Source organism: Diabrotica virgifera, chromosome 1 (genome assembly GCF_917563875.1).
Source record: "Diabrotica virgifera virgifera chromosome 1, PGI_DIABVI_V3a".
NCBI lineage: Eukaryota > Metazoa > Arthropoda > Insecta > Coleoptera > Chrysomelidae > Diabrotica > Diabrotica virgifera.
This window is the reverse complement of record NC_065443.1, coordinates 92,412,156-92,434,567: the sequence shown is the minus strand read 5'-3', so window position 1 is coordinate 92,434,567 and position 22,412 is coordinate 92,412,156. Positions and strand designations below refer to the sequence as shown.

Here is a 22,412-nt window from a genome sequence, read left to right as displayed (position 1 = left end):
CGAACCACTGGAGCTAGAACAGCAAGCAGGATTTCGAGTTGAACGATCTTGCATCGACTATACAGGGTGATTTATTGAGAAAGTCCAATCACTGAGTTGTAGATTCTAGACCTCAAAATATTAAGACTTAATCCAAATTACCAAAATAAAATGTGGCTTCTTACTGAGTTACAGGAAGTTTTAATATATTATATTTTTTTCTACGAGCGTGCAAAAATGTCTACTTTCGCGCACGCATTTTAGTTTAGAAAGTTTCACTTTTCCGCACGCGTGTTACTTTTCCGCACGCGTGTTACTTTTCCGCACGCGGTTTTTACTTTTCCGCACGCGTGTTAATTTAGATATGTTAATATGGTCTTAAAGTAATTATAATACATGCAATAAACTAATATTTAGATATTATTTACTAATTTATTTCAATATATCTTATTGTGTTCCTGTTTTAATGAAATTAGCGCGACAATTCGATGAAATAAAAATATTTTGACATAATATTCGAAAGTCAAATCGGTAGACAATAACAGTCGTTTTGAATCATAGTCATGGAAACCAAGATCGTCGTAAAGCTAACTAATTATATTGAAAGTTTGGTTTTGACAACCTTGTCAAAGAATTAATTTGTGTACGTATTTTCATATTAATTAAATTATTTGATTAAGATTTGGTAATTTTTTAAAGACGCTTAGAAAAAATATTGTTCCTAACTCTTGCAGAAAGTCTCTTTTCCGCACTCTACTGCTTGCCGAACTCCCGCTTCGCGTCGTTCGGCAAACTGCAGTCGCGTGCGGAAAAGAATGACTTTCTGCACTTGTTAGGAAAATAACTATTACCCATTACTTTAAAACTGTTTGATATATCCTTGCGATACTTTGCAGAAAGTATAGTTACCGTACACCCTACTAAACTGTGATAAATAAATGTTTCTAGCTACTACCAGAAGCGTACGACAGGGTACAGTAAATGGTATATCGCTCCCAAATTTTAAATGTTGAACTGAATTTTTACCACAATATTTCGAATCTCCAATATTTTCCAGGTAAATTATTTACTGTTTAGTCGTAACGATAAGGTCCTTAGTTTTTGAGATATTTGAAGTTAAAAATGAAACTGCACAGCTATTTTGATTAACGTATTGCGCTCTTTCATTTTTAACATAAAATATCTCAAAATAAATGATTTTATCGTGACGAATGAAGTACGAGTATATTATTTACATAGAAAATATTGGAAAATCTCAAAATTATGCTAAAATAGCAATTTCACAGTGGCGTAATAGATAAATGTAAGAAGAATGGCTAGGGTTAGACCAACTCATCTATTATTTATAAACCTTTCGAAAGCTGGCTTATCATACAATATCCTTATACAAAAGGTCGCAAGTGTTAAAAAGTTCACCTATTAATATTACACTTGTGAAAGAAATACCAGAACTCTATAAAGATCTTCAATCAAAAAGAGAGTAACAACCAGTTTCTACGGCAAGGCTGTAATCTATCTCGAACACTCTTCAAACTTTGCCTGAATGAGACAATAAGAACTGACTTCGAGTCCTTTGACTCGAAGTGGGCCGATGCGAAGTGCAAGTCGCATGACATACCTCTCTACACTCTCGTGCTCGCTGAACTTCGATCAAGTTCGCGAATATTATAGTGGACGCTTAATATAATATTATTATACGCTTTGATTCGCGAATGAACAAGTAGTCATCGCACAAAACAACAATAAAGCAAGCACCACGCTCTCGGCGAAGTTACTTCGGCAAAGTTGACCGAAGTCCGAAGTACCCGTCAGTACACACTCGTCCTACTTCGCGAGGAACACATTCACGCCGGGCGATAAGGACTTCTCTTCCTTTGACTTGATCGCAAAAACCGCCAACGAATGGAAGTAGGTCGAGGCACAGCGAAGTCACATAAGGTGGCTGTCCACACTCTCGTACTTGCTGAATTTCGATCGACTTCTCGAGTAGTATAGTGAACGTTTAAGAGTAGATCGTGAAGTCTAAATGTTAATTCCACAAGAACAAAATACATAATATGCACAGGAGGAGTTTAAAACATTCAATTCAACTTAGAAGACGGAAAAGTAATTTGAATAAATATGTTCCAAATATACCTATTTGGAGGCAAAGATGTAAAGAAATGCTCTGAAATAGAGATCAAAAAATGGATTAAGTATAAAAGACAAAAATAGGCACGTTGAACTCAAAACAAAACATTGGTCTAGAAATATCTAAGCATAGAGCTATATAACAGTATTTTTAGAACCCTTGTACTTTATTTATGTAAAATATTGCAACAATAAGAGAATGGAATGAAATTTCCTTATTCTCTAAATATAACTTTGGCTCCAAATAGTATAGTGCGGCAGATTCGTGCAAATATTTATAAGAATTGCACATTTAATGATACAAGCATATAAATTGGGACACATATATATATACTGCACATATAAAGGTTCAACTTTAGATGTGAGGCCATCTCAGATTTTGCCTTTTACAAAAATGGCGGACATTCAAAATGGGCGACTATACATATGTGACTAATAGCATGATATCTTTTGAATGAAAAGTCCGATTTCAACCAAATTTGGTACATAGGTTCTTTTTGTGATTTACAAGTCAGATTTGTGTGCGTCAGATTCATTTTGAATGCCCGCCATTTTTGTAAAAGATAAAATCTGAGATGGCCTCATATCTAAATTTGAATTTTTGTGTGTGTAGTGTGTGTGGTCCAAATTATATGATATAACCATTAAATGCACAATAATTCTTATATTATTTGCACGAATCTGCCGCACATAGGTATATAGGTACATGTGAAGATACATTATGCATTTATTATTTGGTAATTAACGTAACTAAAGAGTTCAAAATATTGCTTAAATATTTTTACGCTCTTTTCAACGCCGGTATTAACTTTTTGAAAAATTAATATATACAGGGTGAAAGAATTATTAGAAAAACAACATGTTTTTATATAAAAATCAGGAAAAATACAACTTCTGGTAAATCGATTCTTCCGGTTCAAGACTTTGGTCTTGCACATCAAAAGAAGAACCTATATACCAAATTTGGTTGAAATCGGACTTTTCGTTCAAAAGTTATCGTGCTATTAGTCACATACGTATAGCCACCATTTTGAATGCCCGCCATTTTTGTAAAAAGTAAAATCTGAGATGGTCTTTTATCTAAATTTGCACCTTGATGTGCGTAGTATATGTGGTCCAAATTATATGCTTCTACGATTAAATTCACAATAATTCTTATAATATTTGTACGAATCTGTCACACATAGGTACATGTGAAGATACATTATGCATTTATTAAATGGTAATTAACATAACTAAAATTTTCAAAATATTTTCTACAAAATAATTTTATGCTCTATTCAATTGCGGTATTACCTTTTTGAAAAATTAATATATACAGAGGGAAAAACTTGAAAAAAAAACATATTTTTTACATAAACAACCAGTAAAAACACAACTTTTGGTAAACCGATTCTTCTGGTTCACCAGATCCATCTTGTAAATCAAAAAAGAACCTATGTACCAAATTTGGTTGAAATCTGAAGTCTCTTTCAAAAGTTATCGTGCTATTAGTCACATATGTATAGTCGCCATTTTGAATCCCCGCCATTTTTGTAAAAGGTAAAATCTGAGATGGCCTGATATCTAAATTTGAACCTTTATATGTGTAGTATATGTGGTCCAAATTATATGCTCGTATCATTAAATGTGCAATTGTATCACATATCGGCCGCACTAGTATGTTTATCCAGAATTAAGTACGTAATAAATGAAAGAATAAGGACAATCCTGGATAAAACAACTACAATTATATAAGAAATATAGAAAAAACAGTTTCTTTGGTAGGGATATGTACAGAGAATGACAGACCATCGCCTACCGAAATTAATATTGGATGTGCAACCACCGTCCTACAAATATTTAGGGGTTTGGTTCACTGATACTAATGACCAGACAAGAGAAATTAAGAGGCGAATAGAAATAGCCAGACAATCATTAACCAAATTGAAAAAGTTCCTATGTTGCCGGGACATCTTCTTCTTCTTCTTTTAGCCCATTTCTATCCAAATTTGGACATAGGCCTTCCCCAAATCTTTCCATTTCCGTCTGTCCTTGGCTGCGTTTTTCCAGTTAGTTCCTGCAGCTTTTACAATATTGTCCTTTCATCACATCTGAGGTCTTCCTCTTTCTCTTCTTCCTGTCCACGATCTCCAGTTTTGGAGACCATGGATTCCTGTCTCGCATTGTGGCCCGCAAATCTCCGTTTTAACCCTGTTATATATTCAGTTAAATTTTTTACTTTTATTTTCTCTCTTATCCATTTGTTTGATTTTCTGTCTTGTAGTTTTATTCCCAACATGGATCTTTCCATTTTTCTCTGAGTTATTTCAATTTTGTTTATGTTGGCCTTTGTTAATGTCCATGTTTCTGAGCCATACGTCAGAACAGGAAGGATGCACTGGTCAAATACAAGGGTTTTTAGGTACTGTTGTATCTTTGTGATATTTAGTATCAATCTTAACCTTCCAAATCGGATTCTTTTCTGCACTTCAATTGTTTGGTTCTCTTTATTAGCTTTGATTATTTGACCCAGGTATATATTTTCGTCAACTACGTACCTCAATATTGACATTATTTTTATATTTACATTTATTCTGTCGTTTGTATTTGTCATGATTTTGGTTATACTCATGTTCATTTTTCATCCTATCTTCTCCGATGCGTGTGCTAGTTGAGTCAGCATTATGGCTAGTTCTTCTTGGTTGGTTGTAATAAGGACAATATCATCGCAATACCTGAGGTGATTGAGATTATTCCCGCTTATGTTGAAAATGCTGCCGGGACATAAATTTGAAATTAAGAACGAGAATGTTAATGTGCTATGTTTTCTCCGTACTGCTGTACGGCATGGAAGCTTGGACACTGAAAAAGATAAACATCAAAAACATTGAGACATTCGAGATGTGGTGCTACAGGAGAATGTGGAAAATGCCATGGAGAGATAGAGTGACAATTCAAGATGTTTTGCTGAAGATGGGGAAGGAATGTGAAGTCATAAAAACAATACAAATGAGAAATTGGAAAATTTAGGCCACATAATGAGAGGCAAAAATTTCTCCCTGCTAAGACTCATAATCCAAGGAAAAATCTCGGGAAAAAGAAATGTGGGACGTAGAAGGATTCCCTGGTTGCGAAATTTAAGGGAGTGGTACAGGTGCAATTCAATACAATTGATCAGAGCTGCAGCCAACAAAGTTAAAATTGCTGTAATGGTAGGCAACCTCCGATAGGAGACGGTACTGCAAGAAGAAAACCACTGTTGTTCAGTCGCACGAAGGTAGTTTTCTTGGTTGTTTGATACATTATTTTCATTTACACTTTGGGGCTGTTTGAAGTAGGTGCATATTTATATTATGATGTCTCAGACTGATAGTGAAATATTAATAACATTAATTGAAGCTAGACCTGTTCTTTGGGACAAAACAATAGAAATATATAAAGATAGAAACTTGACGAAAAATGCTTGGAATGGTGTATGCCGTGCACTTAACATTGAATTTGATGAATTAGGTGATAAAGAAAAAACACATTTGGTAAGTACAGCAAAATTAATTATATGTTACTGGTAACAACAGCAATTAACCTTTAACTACACGCGCTGGCGTATTTTGTACGCCAAATATAAGAATTCTACTGCAAATATATTTAAAAATTTAATTTTTGACCTTGTTTATCTCTCTAAGACAAGCCGCACACCAACGAAACATAAAACGAAAAACATGAAAGATGAAAGATGAAACGTAAAACACGTTTCATGAAAATTAAACACGGCTAAACAAATCTTGAAGTCCGTCCACCAATGAAACGAGTGTGATTCATGCTCATAACATATTTTTATTTTCGGAAAGTTTCATAAATGGCCCGACGTCTATTTGTTTAGCAATGTTTTATTTCCATTAAACGTGATTTACGTTTCATGTTTCTTTGATGTGCGGCCTGCCTAACCTATCACTGGAATGTGCTTTACAATTTGGTTTTAGTTTCATTATAATTGGCGTTCTGGAATTATCGTAATTTACAGTTTATTATGTGTTGTTTTCGGTGGTGGACAATATACTCCACGATTATATTAATATAAGTAGTAATATAAGTACATATTTCAATTGTTTTTTTAGTCATTATGGCATAAAATATATTTTTCTTTATAAACAATACTTTTTCTCCTGTATAAAATCACATTTCGAAAAATTTTTTATTAGTAATTTTATTTATCATGGAATCCAATTATTCCATGATTCTAGTTATAAATCTCAATTGGTTTACTGAGAAGGAACTCCAAGTATTCACTGATGTCGAATAAGGTTTATAACAAACAACTAAGCGTATTTTTTCAAAAAATAATAAACAAATTCGTTGTTTTTAAGTGTATTTCCTTGTGGCGTATAAAGTACGCCACCCGTGTAGTTATGTTATAAATTGATGCGCGGGTAGTTAAAGATTAAAACTGCTAAGTATATTATAATAAACGTTATTTTACATAGTTGCAATTAACGTTGAGTATAGAGGGTGTTCCATCAATATGTGTGAATATAAAAATATATCAATCGTATCTTTTTGCATTCATAGGATGGACCCTATGAATTGGGTTCCTCTTATTTCTCTTTCTTCGACGATAAAGTAACCACAACGCTATAATTTGATTTCGCTCCATATAATATACCAACTATACCTTTTATTCTACAAAATTATACTTAGTTTTTTAGGGTAAACGACTCGGTGAAGACTGGAGCCATCACGTCTTGTGTGAAATTATCTAAAAACAATATTTAAAACGAGGGGAACAAGATTTAAAAACGAGTGGATGACGGAGGGTCTTTTAAATTCTGTACACGAAAAACATAGATTGTAAGTTTGTTCTGAAGCTATTTCCTTGTGGCATTTTTGTAATAAACTATTCTAAATGGGAAATAAGCCACAATTTAACTAAAAAAATGATTTTATTAACATTTCGACGCCCAAATCGGATGTCGAAACCTTAATAAAATCATTATTTTAAGTTAAATGGTGGCTTATTTCGCACTTAGAATAGTTTATTACATAGATTGTATCAGCTAATTAGATAAGCTAATCCAAGATCCCACAAATAACTTAGTAGAATCGCTTAGTAGAATTCTTAGTAGAATAAAAACAAATTAAGACTTTTAATTTAAAACATAAGAAATAATAACTGACAAAATAGAAATTTGCAAATGAATTAAATACGCATTACAGTACATTAGGACAAAAGTATGGACAAAAAATACCCATTTGTGATAATACATCGTAATGATACATATCAGACATCGTATCATGTACCTACCTCAGCCACAAAGTGTAAATAAAAATAATGGAGCAAACAACACAGCAAAATATCTTCGTGCGACTCAATTCTTATTATGTGAAAAGGACAGGTGCGTCAAAACTACCGCACGATAAAACCCTCGTACGTTCAAAATTCTTATAATGTGAAACAGCCCTACCGTGCTCGTGCGGGGAATTACCTCAATGGAAAACCACAGAAGCAATCTTGACTGTACCGTCTCTGACTGTGGCGTGACTGTTGGACTGAATCAACCTTAAAGCGTAAAACAAGACAAAATTTTAAAAAATATTATGGCTAATATTAATTAAAATAATGAATCACATATTCTTTTCTTTTTTTTATTACCTCACTTTTTTATTTCTGCGGTGTAACTGTGAATGAAAATGAGATTTTAATTGAAATCAAATAAACACGGCACGTTTTCAACCGCCGAATGTAAACCTGGTAGAAATCAGAAATCATTCCAGATGTTAATAATTATACCACGACAGTGTTAACGAAATTACTTAAAGCCACATTAATACGACTATTCTCAAAAGGATAATTATACAATAATGGAAAATGGCGCTATTAAACTAATGCTTTGTGAATGCCCTGAATATAAACAATAATCCAGATTAGGGAAGAAGGGAAATATTAAAAGGCTCTCTAGATCTTCCAAGATTTCTGTTTCCCCATCCCGCTAATTAACTACTTAGTTTTCCTTTTGAGATAAGACAATGGAAATGGAATTTTGTTACTTACGACTTTCTCAAAGGCGTTTAAGAAGCCAAGCCATTAATTACTTAAATATTAAAGATGTCACTTTTTGCCAATTATCTGTTTTCCGAGGGATATTCTTGAGTGAGATGGTTATGTCGATCATTTTATGCCGCTTTTTAATGAAACTAATATTTGAAAATTAGATAGTTTCTAGCGACAGTGGAATTTTTAATAAAAGTAGGGAGCGTTTAAAGTGATAATTAGTACATTCTTTCACGGTTTTTGCGTAAGATTTAAAGAACCGCTTGGATTGACATGAAATTTGGCATACGCATAGCTAATATGTCAAAGAAAAAAAGGGATATGATAACAATGTGTGCTTTTGCCCTGGGGATGAGTTTCACCCCATCTCGGGGGTGAAAAACTATATGTCCAAGATAAGTCCCGAAATGGATAAACTGACTAATTTTAAGCAACTTCTGTTCTATAGAGTTTTTTCACCAAATTAATACTTTTCGAGTTATTTCCAAGTGAATATGTTAAGTTTTCAACGACATAACCACGTTTTTAGACGGTTTTTCGCAAATAACTCAAAACGTAAGCATTTTGTCGAAAAAACTATTCTTAGAAAAATTATAGACTATCAAAAAGTGAAAAAAACGGTGTATATATTAGGTCTCTATACCTAATGTTGTTCTGAAGCTATTTTCTTGTGACATTTTTATAATCAACTATTTTTATGGGAATAAGCCACAATTTTACCAAAAAAAAAAATATTTTAATAATGTTTCGAAGCCCAAATCTGGTTTCGTTTTCAAAATACAAAATACTATTTTGTACATAATAAAATATTATTTATACAGTATTTTGTATTTTGACAACGAAACCCGATTTGGGCTTCGAAACGTTAAAAAAATCAATTTTTTGGTAAAATTGTGGCTTATTCCCATAAAAATAGTTGTCTCTATACATAGCAAAAGCAGATTTATAGCTAATGAAAAATAGGCTCATACTCGAAAAATTCCAAATAGAATATTTCAATGTGAAATATCTAAATAATGAAGCATTCTTGGGGATAACACATTACAACTTTTTTTTGAAGTGTTCAAAAAAAAACTTTATTTCTGTTTCTATAAAAAAAGTTCTAGCATCAAATGTAAGCAAGTTACGCTCAAAATAAAGTTGGTCCCCTTTGTTTTGGCAAAAAAAATGAGGAAGATCAGCCCCCAATTAGCAACTTAAATGAAATTAATCGTTACCGCTTCACAAATTACTTTATTTATGTTGTGTTTATATGATCTGTAGGTTTCATCGATTCAAAGTGCTTATTTTTGAAAAAATTTGGAAATAAAATTTTTTAAAAATTTAATTTTGAAAAAAATGCTTTTTTTCTCGCTTACAAAACTATTTCGCAAATTAGGAGTATTTTTAAATGATAATACTCAGTGTTTGAGAGTAGGTGGTCGTCTATCTCAGTGTTCCTTGTCGTATGAGGCAAAACACCCCTTTTTGTTGCCAAAGAAATCTCGTCTTACGACTCTCCTAGTTCGTTATTATCATGAAAATTACTCACATGCGGGGTTTAAAAGTACTCAATTTTTGGTTAGTCAAAGGTTTTGGATATTGTCTTCTAAGCAGTCCGTTAATAAAGTCTTGTCTAAACGCATTAGATGTTGGAAGCAATCTCCTAGGGCCTTACAACCCCCTATGGGTGATTTGCCTAAATTTCGTCTCGGGGCCATTAAACCCTTTTCGATTTGTGGGGTAGATTATGGTGGACCCTTTTCGATAACTATGTCTCGTTACAGAGGAGTTAGAAGTCAAAAGACATATTTGTGCCTCTTTGTTAGTTGCGCCACAAAGGCTTTACATCTTGAATTGGCTAGTGATTTATCTGCAGAAGTCTTTTTAGTCCCTTTACAGCGTTTTATTGCTCGGAGAGGTCGAGTATCGCAAGTATTTTGTGATAACGGTATCAACTTTCATGGCACTTATCGACAATTGCGTAGTTTATGGAGGGTGCTCTCGATAAATAAAATATTAAATTTTCTTTTGCGCCTCCTGCGGCTCCACATTTCGGTGTTATTTATGAGCGCGGCATTCGTTCTGTAAAAGAACGTATTGCTCGGATAGTCGGGGCTCAACTTTTGACATATGACGAGTTTTACACTGTTTTGACGTTGATTGAGTCCGTTTTAAATTCGCATCCTCTCACCCCATTAACCAATGATGTTGAGGATCTCAACGCATAACTTGACCCCATAATCTGGGAAGATTATCGAAGAATGGGCCATTTTTAGGAAAAGTTATTTACCAGCAATTTTATTGCTGAAATCGAATCTTATGATTTTATATATTAATAATATAGGTATGCAAAGTTCGCAGATAGTGTGCTACTTTATTTATAAACAAAATGGCGCCCGAAAATCGCGTTTTTTCACAATTTTTGCTATATAACTCCTAAGATTTTAACTTTACACCAAAAACACTCAAATAAAAATTCACCGTAATTAAATTCTGCATAGAGGCGTGTTTGTCTCGAATTACTTCGACGAAAATTTTCCCCGGAAAATGCGGGATTTTTCAACAAAATCTTTAATTTTCAACTAAAATTTTAGATAAGTAGTTGTTTATTAATAATTAAATTACTTGGTAGTCTAAAAGCCTTTTTTTATAAATTATAATTCCAAAAGCCAATGGAAATTGAATGAACAATTTAGCAACAATTGAACTGTTAATTAAAAATTTACGGTCGCTGTAAAAACCACAGTAATTATGGTACATAAGAATAACTATTATTTTTGTATAAAAAGGCACTGTACCTGTCTAATGTACCTTACAGAATTGAAATTGGACTATTTTGGCGGCCTCAGGAATATTTTAAAATTATAAACAATTTTTTGGCTTATAAGCAAATAGGATACCTGGGGAAATATTAAATTAGATTAAATCATAGAAACGGTATTGGAAAAAAAGCGGCATGATATTTTTATTAAAGAAAAACTTTTAATTGTGATGCGTATTTCCTGAGATACAACTGGTCAAATTTAACTGGCATTTACGGCAAATATATAAACAATAGGATCATAATTTTCGAACCATCACCTTTTTATTTTGGTCCTCTTTCTCCACACCAATTTTCATATCTTTAAAGTGCTCATAACATAATATATTGTTATAATTAAAACTATCGATATTACGAGTAAAAATTGCCAAAAATAGCAAAATTCCAATCAAACATTAGGTTGGAGAAAATGTAATCTTACAGTTCAAAATCGGTATACGTTAAAAAATAGTTATTTTCAGCTACTTTCCCGCACGACGTGCGGAAAAATTTACTTTCACGCACGCAGTGCGGGAAAGTGCAAAAGTGGCTGTTTAAGCACGGCCGTAGAAAAATGCAGTTTCTCGGACATGGAGCCCATGGAGCAATTTTCTTCATTCTTTTTTTGTTCCCAGGTAACTCGAGTAGAGCCATCTATCTAACGCATTATTAAATGTCAAAGTTGCTTTTGTTTTATAAAAAATTATTTTATTTATTATAACAAATTTTTTAAATTTGTTTAAATAAAGATTGTTTAAATAATTATACAGCTTTCAAACAAGAATATTTGGGTTTTTAACGTTAAAAGTTACACTTGTAGTAAGTTGATTTAAAAAACTTTACAACTGGAAAACAGTCTTGTAGTTTTGTTTTCTTATAAATAAATTAATTTATTATAGCAAAACAAAAGTAAGTTTGACATTTAATAATGCGTTAGTTCGATGGCTCTACTCGAGTTACTTGGGAACAAAAAAATAATGAAGAAAATTGCTTCATGGGAAGCCGAGAAAATTAATTTTTTTAACGTATACCGATTGTGAACTTGGAGATTACATTTTCTTCAACCTAATTTTTGATTGGAATTTTGCTATTTTTGGAAATTATCACTCGTAATATCGATAGTTTTTATTATAATAATATATGTTATGAGTATTTTAAAGATATGAAAATTGATGTGGAGAAAGGAGACAAAAATAAAAAGGTGATAGTTCGAAAATTATGATCCGATTGTTTATATCTTTGGCGTAAATGCCGGTCAAATTTGACAGGTTGTATCTCAGGAACCACTTATCACAATTAAACGTTTTTTCTTAAAAAAAAACGTCCTACCGCTTTTTTAGCAATACCGTTTACACGATTTAATTTAATTTAATGTTTGTTTATAAGCCAAAAAATTGTTTATAATTTTAAAATATTCCTGAGGCTGCTTAAATAATATAATTTCAATTCTGTAAAGTGCATTAGATAGGTACAGTGTCTTTTTATACAAAAATTATAGTTATTCTTATGTATCTTAATTATTGAGGTTTTACAGCGACCGTAAATTTTTAATTAACAATTCAATTGTTGCTACTCTGTTCATTCAATTTCCATCGGCTTCTGGAATTATAATATATAATAAAGAGCTTTTATAATACCAAGTTATTTAATTATTGACAAACAATAACATATCTAAAATTTTAGTTGAAAATTAAAGGTTTTGTTGGAAAATCCCGCATTTTCCGGGGAATATTTTCGTCGAAGTAAATCGGGAAAAACACGTCTCTATGCATAATTTAATTACGGTGAATTTTTATTTAAGTGTTTTTGGTGTAAAGTTAAAACCTTTGGAGTTATAGAGAAAAAATTGAAAAAAACACGATTTTCGGGCGCCGTTTTGTTTACAAAAAAAGTAGCACACTATCTGCGGACTTTGCATACCTATATTATTAATACATACAATCATAACATTCGATTCCAGCAATAAAATTGTTAGTAAATAACTTTTCCTTGTTTTTTGCTAATTAGCCCAGAGTACCAGGGTATTTCCTGACTCTCGAACCTTTAACATCATTGCCGGTACCTGATTTTTCGGAGGTATCACTCAATCATCGTTTGTCCAGATGGCAGTTATTACAACGCCACAACGCATCCATAGGGATTTTTGGACTCGATGGCGTAAGGAGTATTTACATACCTTACAACCAAAGTCCAAATGGTTAGATTCTGGCTTTGTACCTAAAATCGGTAGTTTAGTGGTTTTAAAGGAGGATAATTTGGCTCCGTGTAAATGGCCTCTCGCGCGTCTTGTTGAATTGCATCATGGCAAAGACGGGGTAGCTCGAGTAGTCACCGTGCGTACGACTACCGGAACTTTGAAACGGCCTCTTCTTCGACTCTGTCCCTTGCCGATAGAAGATTAGATGTCAACTTTTCGTTGCTTTAGATTCACATTATTTTTCGTTATTTTCGTTACTATAGACTTAGTTTTTTTTTTGTTGTTCGGATTCGTTAGTAGGACTGCAACAAAACCACCATTTTAATTTTAGTTTTGATTTAAGCTTAAGTTTTTAATATTTTTTTTAAAGATTATATATTGGATTTGTTTGTCTTGTCATTGCTTGTTGCTCAAGTAGTGATATGTAGTATTAGTTATTGTTATATGCCTTAGGGCCTTTTAAGGGGGGAGAATGTTGGAAATTCCAGAAAATTGATTTGGTTGTTTAAATAGTTCGAAATTATGTCCCTTTTTTCCCTTGTCGACGCCGGTGTTGTTCCTTGCTCTCGAGATCCACATGTGTCGCGATAAAGAGAATGGGACGCTTACCACTTGAAATCCAAAAGATTCTACCCCTATGGCATAAGAAAGAGATGCATCCCGACCACTCGAGTGTATAGGCGCGAAATAGTGTCGACTTCGTCGAGGATGTCCTGATTGTAAGTACCTTGTATTTTTACCTTGTATTTTTGTTGTTACCTGTATATCTCCTTTGTTTCGTTTTTGAAATATTTACCAATCAGATTAATTTTAAATATGTGTACATTGTATTGCGCCTGTTGAGAAATTTCACTTTCTTCCATATTAGCTATCCGAAGACATTAGCAGGTGTTGTAATTAGTTTATTTTTTTGTTTTGATTTTATTACTTGTTTCGTTCAATACCTGCTATTAGTAAACAAACAAACCAGATTATCTAAGACGTCCTTGCCTGTCTCAAATCTCGTGCTAATTTCTCTAGTCATACGTAACTTATTGCAAATATTTCTCCTTTTTCGTCTTGTTTGAATGCACTTCTGGACAAAGGCCTCCCCATGAGTTCTCCATTCTTCTCTGTTTTATGCTATTTGGTGCCAGTTTCTCCCCATTTTTGCTTTGATATCGTCTAGCTATCGTGGAATTGTTTAGTTAAAAAAAAACTACAATCAACATATAAAAATATAAAATATCTTTATTAGCTACGCCCTCAAGCAGCTTTTTGTTCAGAATTTAAAAACACGTTGAGGCGTGCAATCAAAACATTAATTTAGCATGTGTATTGAATACAAATTCAATGAATGTTAAAAGCATTTATTATTGAAATTTGACCCATTATTATAAAATAAACAATGTAGCGGCTAAAAAATGAAGCATTGTCAATATTTCTGTTATTTAAAACATATTAGCGAAAACACAGATACATAACAGGCAGTGTTAATATAATTGTGATATATACAGTTCTGCTCCCAACTTTTGTAGCATAAAATTAAGTTATGGAAACAGACCTAATTGAGTTCATTTATATTTTTGGACTTTCCTTCTAGTACGTGTTTGTTTAATTTTTAGAGTGCCAGATAAACATTTCTAACTTTAACTTTTATTTTACCTACGAAATAGAATATAACATCAACAGAACATAAAATATATCGCAGTTTGCTGCCCACTATTTACACTCTTCGGTAGAAAAAATACAATGCATGGATTAGAACTCGGGACGACACGTGGTAATATTGATTGATGCTAGATATTGACAGAGAACTGCATGTAGAAAGCTGCTTCTTCTTCTTTAAGTACCGTGCCCAAATTTTAGGCGTTGGTAGCTTCCATGACAATTTGCCAATACCGTTATCGATCTTGTATCGGCATGTAATAATTCATCTGCTGATAAACCAGTCCATTGACGAAGGTTTCGGAGCCATGAGTATTTTTCCTACCAATTCCTGTTTTTCCGTCGATCTTTCCGCTGAGTATTAACTGCAGTATGCTGTATCTCTGCTAACTCTCATTATATGCCCAAAGTGTTCAAGTTTTCTCTTTTTTATCATCTTCATTAAGGCACCTTCGCCTAGACCTACTCTGTTTAAGACTTCTCTGTTTGAAATGCATTGATCCCAAAATATTCTGAGCATTCTACGATATGACCACAGCTCGAAGGCTTTAAATTTGTTCATCATGTTGACCTTCATGATCCAGGTTTTACATCTATATATAGTCCAAGTAGTGAAGCTTAAAATAGGACAAAACCTCGCAGTTTTTACAGAATGGATATAACATTTGTTTGAAAATTTGAGAATAAGTAGTGGATAGTCCAAGGATCCAAATCTATATGATGCTGGAAGGCGCTTTTACCATGGGGTGTAGTTTTCGATTTATTCGCTATCAAAAGTGTTAGTTTTATTTCGAAAAAGTCAATGTTTTTAATAAGTGTTCTGCTAATAATTCCAAAAGTTTTCGTTTCATCAAAACAAGTATTCTTAACCCGCGAGTAGTCGCGCGGTGAGATAGAATCTCAATTTTAATCCTTTTTCGCGATAACTTGATGAAAAATTTTGCAATTTAAAAAAAATTTCGTAAGTGCCTCGAGGAAGGGTTTAGTAATGCGTAGGAATTTTTTTCTTCTTCTTCTTCTTTTTGTGGAATTTATGGCTTTGGGGAGAGCCAATTAGCTTTAACCCGCGAGTAGTCGCGCCGTTAGATAGAATCTCACATTTCATCCTTTTTCGTAATACGGTAAAACCTGTCAGTAACGGCCACTAAAACTGAAAGAACTATTGGCCGATATAGAAAGGTGGCCGCTATTGCAAATTTTTGTAGTCTACATAGAATTGGTTTGGAAATTTTTAAACTGGCCGTTAGGACAGGTGACCGATGTTGGCAGGTGGCCGATGTTGGCAGGTGGCCGTTACCACAGGTTTTACAGTACAGTAAAATTTGTCAGTAACGGCCACTAAAAATGAAAGAACTATTGGCCGATATAGAAAGGTGGACGGTATTACCAGTTTTTGTAGTCTACATATAATTGGTTTGGGAAATTTTTAAACTGACCGTTAGGACAGGTGGCCGATGTTGGCAGGTGGCCGTTAACACAGGTTTTTTTTTTTAAATTGTTAGAAATATATATTTTTAATATTAAAAGTAGATAAAAATAGTACAAAATAAAAATTTGTTTTAAATTCGTATTTTGAGATAGAATCTCACACGCGACTATCGACGTTACAGAAGTGAGCGCGACTACTCCCGGGTTAACAAAAATGTACATTTTGAAAAAATAAACAAAAGCTTTTTTTTTTAATTTTCTTTAAGACCAATTGTAACCGAGTTATACTTTATGTTAGCTCTTCTTCGTAAAATGGTAAATATTGTAGATTCAAAGTCAAAAGACGGGAAAACTACGTATTTTTCGAGGATAGCTCGTTTAAAATAATTTAAAGTATAAAAATATCTATCTCCATAAATAAAAAAAAAATCTCTAGCTCAAACATTAAGTGACTCATAATGAAAAGAATGTCAGCCCCTATTTTTTCAGGGAAAAAATGATCGGAAGTATCCCCCTAATCACCACCCTAATTAAAATTATTTATTGAACTTATTTTTGCTTTTTAATTTATGTATTATTAATAGATTTTAGAAGTTTGACCAGCTTAGTGTAGTTTGGAGAAAAAGGCATTTCCTTCAGAATAGAAAGATTAGCATCAGAGATACAAAAAATGTTTAAAAATGAAATTAGAGCTTATATTCCCAAGAACCTGGTTTGTAAAAATTTTTTCGACGGCAAAAATTGAGTAAGCTATAAATAATTAAAACTTGTAAGTTTAGTAAAGTGAGTTAGTGTAAACGTAATTTAGTTATTATTACTGAATTAAAGAACTTCAGAAGGTTGTAGCTCGAGAATAATAGTTTTTCAGACCTAGGTGCCTGGACTTTTTTAATCTACCCACTGAGGAATATCATTGACCAAAGTTTAGTTAAAGACCGGGACTATTTTTCCATAAGGAGTGTTGCGGGGTCCTTTGAAATAAATTAGTCAATAATATCTAAATATTAGTTTATTTCATGTATTATAATATATTATAAAGTCATATTACAAGGTATTTGTCATATACAAGTACTTTCCCGCACTAGTCCGAGAAAATTTACTTTCCCACACTAGTGCAGGAAAGTGCAACTTTTGGAAAGAAAATGCGTGCGGAAAAGTGACTGTTTTAGCACGGCCGTAGAAGAAGTATTTTTGAAAAATTTAAACGCGGAATGAAAGATTACGTTATTACCGAGGGCCCAAAGGTCCTGAGAACTTTTATAATGTTTAGTTTAATAAGTTACATGGGTAAAAGAAAGAGAAAATTTAGTGTAATTTTTAATTTCCAAATATCCATTTCAAAACATTAATAAATAAATGAAAAATTAAATTTTTCAAAAATATTTATTAGTTTTCTCAGGAATCAGAAAAACTTAATGCATTTAAATAGCGTTCGACCAAGATTTTGTGCCTACCCCCTTGTAGTAAATAAAGTAATCATTATTGTGTATAAGCACTCATAAACAAATATTTTTCAAAATTTCGATTAACAAATATTATTATTTTTTTTATATAGCTAATGCCTCGACAACTAACGGCCATTGGCATGGTAGGTACGGTGAATTTTTGCAGTTAGGTACCTAGTGTCATGTGTAGTGTGTGTGTTGAGTAAGTGTCTTGTTGCTTTGCAAAGTCGACGTCATTGTATTTGCAAACAGACGCTAATTGTATCCGAACGTCTGCGGTCCCTCCGGTGATTACCGATCCCACAATAACAGAAACTATTTTTATTTATTAATTTATGTATGTATATACCGTTTGTGACAAAAATGTGGGGTACTTCTGTTTGAGTAACCGTTGGGAGAAATATCTAAACTCCAACAGAAGTAGGCAAAGAAGGGGAAGCAAATGTATTGGAATGAAGGGGCTTCTACGTGGGGAAGCAAGTGTAACAAATACTACCTTAGCGTACAAGTAGTACTTGTATGGGAATGTGAAATGAAAAGTCAGATGGTAAACTATTGACAGAAACAGAAGTAGATGGATGAAACTGACTGTAGTTAAGCTAGCAGGGTATAGAAGAGAATGAGCCCTTGATACTCAAGGATAGTTCGGCCAATTTTCGCGCCGTCAAAGACAGTAAATCTACAGAATATAGATGATGGATATAAAGGGAATATCAAGATGAACAAAGACTAGAAAATATAGAAAAATAACAATAAATCGTGGGCGCCAGTAGAGCGTAGACTATGGCTCTACCAGGTATCCTATACTGCTGCACTCTTGCTAGTTAGTTGCTATGACAATAAAATTAGTAAACCTAGAAACATATGACAACAACTAGGTAATAAAAGAAATATTATACAACCCAATCAATAGTGTATTTAGCTTTTACTTATATGTACAATAAATTCGTATATGTACCAACAAGGTATACCCTAAAATTAATAAAAAAAAATATTTTACTAATAAAGTATGTACAATTTACAGTCTACAGAGTAGTTCAAACAAAAGAGGAACAAAGTCCACCCCTGAAAATTGGTTTGAAATGTCAAATCCAATTTATGGTATAAAAATGAATCGACACACTACTCGAGGTAAAACTCTAACTTCATGTGCGGTTACAATAATAAAAAAACAAGTTAAATGGTCAATTACCCTGAGGGGGACGAAAGCCAAGGTTCATTAATTATAATATATAAAAAAAAATTACCAAATTTTCTCCGGATAGTTGAGCTCAATTACCTTTACACGTGAGAAAAGAAACAAAAGAAATTAATTTATTAGAATAATGCAAATTTGAAGCCTTGAAGAGGAGGTATTATTTATTATTAAAAATTGAAAATATTTAAATTATTTCTTTTGTTTTTTGTTTGAAAAATTATGAATAACTTAGTGGAGTATAATGTAAACTTATTTAATTTGATATTTTTAATAGATATTTAATGTTCCAATTATTTAGAAAAAATTAATGTTCTTGAGAATAATAATAAAAAAAAATACTTAATCACTGTCCAACACCAACTAACGTAAAGTCTTTTCCAAAGTTCCAAACAAAATAATGATAGTCCAAAAACCAACTCAAAAGACGATTCCAGCTCCTAGGCTACCCCGTGACTGCTGCTAAAGTTTTTTATTTCATTTCATCCCTGATGTTAGTGGGATGAACATTTAAGTGGTTCCAAGTGGCTAAAAGATACAAACCCATTGTTAATTTGGGTAATCAATCTTATGGAATTAGGAAATAAGTTGGAAGTTAAACTTCCAATAAAAACTGGTCAGGATCCATTAAAAGAAGTGTTGTTTTTTTTTCTGTACCAAAAACATAGGTTCCACTTGACCTTGAATAACTTTATGGAATTTTATATAGAAACATGTGGATTTAGAGCTAAGAATGATATTAAAAATTGTATCTATAGGTAGTTAGTCGAAATATATAATAAAGACAAGAAGAAATGAAAAGAATTTATGGAAATTATAAATTTTCCGGTCATCAATATGGCTTCCTATATGAATGAAGTAATAATACAACTTACCCGATAGCAATCATCCCAAATTTTTACCAAATTAATACTTTTCTTCTTCAACAAAACAAAACTTTCTCCTCCTTCAACTTAATTACGATAGCTTCCGTATAAAAAAAAATAACTAAAAGGTGATTCCTTTTTTTGTTCAAAAAGCCACCGACCACTTGGAACTTATTTATTTGGAGGTTCAGCTAACAGTGAAACTTTTTAAAAAATTGACAGTTCTTCTTGATACTTGCGACAGCGGCTACTCGTGGAACTAATGTCCAGTGTTGGCGGTGTTGCAAGATGGAAAAGTAGCATTTTATAAATATTAAATTATTGATTTTTAAATAAAATATTTTCATTAAGTAACGTTCCGTTACATTCCCCTCCAACTTGATGAAAAAAAAATTTAGGTACAAAATTTTTTTTTTCTAAACTTAAAATATCACTAACCATAGTGGTATATTTCTTCATTACACATTGATTAACAAGATTAAGACAATTTTATCAAGAAAAAAGTATGGACTTCTTCAGATTCCATAAGATGACTCAAAGTCATATTAAATGTCTGTATAAACCATTAGTGAAGAAACCAAAACATTGACTCGATTATAGTAATAAATTTATAGTGACAAATAAGTGTCGAATTGGGCACTAGGTCCAAAATTGAAATATCCATGGACATCAAATTTATGATGGCATATCCAAGGACGAACAACCAGGCAAAATGTGATCCAATTCGCACAATAAGGAACTAGTAGCTATACTAAAATAAAATCATAGTAATGATTGACTGAAGAAAATGAAGAATTGAACACTTAATCCAAAATTGAACTCACAATGGACACAGATTTATAACAGCATATCCAGTGAAGAACAACCAGGAAGATTTTTGGAACAATTCTCACTAATTCCAAATAATACTAATATAGCAAGGAAATAATTAACACAAAATAAGTGAGCAATCGGACGCTATCCAAAATCGGACTAACAATGGACACCAGATTCATAAAAGCATATCCAGAGAAGAACGATCAGGAAGATTTATGGACCAATTCTCATTAACACTATATAAAATAAATAACTTAGGTCTACCTAAGCCTTATACCAAACTAATCTATTGGATATAGATATAGAATTTATGGTTTAGAACAAAAGGACAGCCATAGATCGATTCCATCCTTATATCGAGTTACCATAGCATCCATGAACCCAATCTAATAAACAAAAAAAAAATGAACAAAGTGTGACGTAATGTATGTCACACTTATCCATACTAACCAACAGAGATGTAATCAATTAAACCGATAATAAGATAAATACCTAAAGTATATCGACTAAAGGAATTCGGTGACTAAATAAAATTGATTCGTGCTGGTATTCCCTAGTTATAGCATGTTGCTACAGCAGATGTATGCCAATAACCAGACACAATAATAAGTAAAAATAAAGTGGTGAACTAATATTCTGTTCTGTGATACCACTATCTGGGTAACAGAAAAATGTCGAGAACAAGCAAACAATTTTAAATAAAACTGTAGATTTATGATATGTTCTCACATATGTAGGATTATCTAGGAAGTATACCTGAATCTAAACAACAACTTTTGCCTAAGGAAAGAAGTAACAATATAATGACAATAACAACTCATCTGTCTAAATACCCTAAATATGGAATCAAATGAACTTGCTAGGTATAGGGATAGTCAAAGCACAAACTCTATGAATAAGAGACATAATATAAACTAAATAAACTTCCCTATCAACCTGTAACAAGGTAACTGGAATAATTAGATAATTACACTAAAAATGGTTGTCATTATCCAACAAAAAAGGATCAATCATTTCATGATTGAACATGGTTATGACGAATAAACATCTGTGTACTCTGCCATGAAAGACATAGATTACGAAATTTAATCGAACAGCACTGGCCACGTACCGAACAACAACTTCGAACCCACGTATTCACTAAATCCTAGTACACACAGACTAATTCTTAGAGTAAATAATATGAAAGACACAAGAATCCATACCTAAATCTAAATTGCAACTAATTCCAGGTTCATACTATATATTAATAAGGGTATAAATTATTGTGAAGTATTTAGGACATCCGTGACAACATAGATAAGGTAAACCAATAGCAAATTAAACTGTAACATCTTTCCAATATGGCAAATCCAATAACAGGATATAAAACAAATAGCAGATAATCAAATATCAAAAGGTAACACACAAGTCAAGATATAGTAGTGTACAACGTAGTCCCCTTTCAGATAAATATGAGTAGTTGTATGAGTCTACATTGCCAGATATATTATATAAACATATAAATCATCCTTCCTATCAAAAGTAGTGGATGTATATCAAAAAGAACAAAAAGAAATAAGTCTGAGTCCCTATTTATTTTATATTGCTGATGACAGGACTAGTACCTAGTAAGCTTATTAACTGATAGTAATTAAAATGCACAATTTATATTACAAAAAAAATGATGAACTCACACATATGGTACTACATATCCAATAATTACCTAATAAATTGAAGTCTCCAAAAACTGCCAAAAGATAAAATTTAATCCATGTAACTAAAACCTATCTGGTGACAAAACAACATTAGATTAAAATAACAAACCGCAGTAAAAATCGAGCTAAAGACAACAGAGGAAGATATTAGCTTAAACAACTCTGTTTAGCTAATTTTCGTCTGAAGAGGAAGAACCAACCT

The 22,412-nt window shown here is 32.5% G+C and overlaps 1 long non-coding RNA gene across 1 annotated transcript; it reads right to left on the bottom strand.

Annotated features, from left to right (window-relative positions):
• Positions 1-19,172: 19,172 nt before the first annotated feature.
• LOC126879406 (uncharacterized) lies at positions 19,173-19,905 on the bottom strand. The gene is made up of 2 exons (XR_007696054.1): positions 19,707-19,905; positions 19,173-19,359 (listed from the first exon to the last, which is right to left on the bottom strand). It is a non-coding gene; the product is annotated as an uncharacterized LOC126879406 (long non-coding RNA).
• Positions 19,906-22,412: the final 2,507 nt, after the last annotated feature.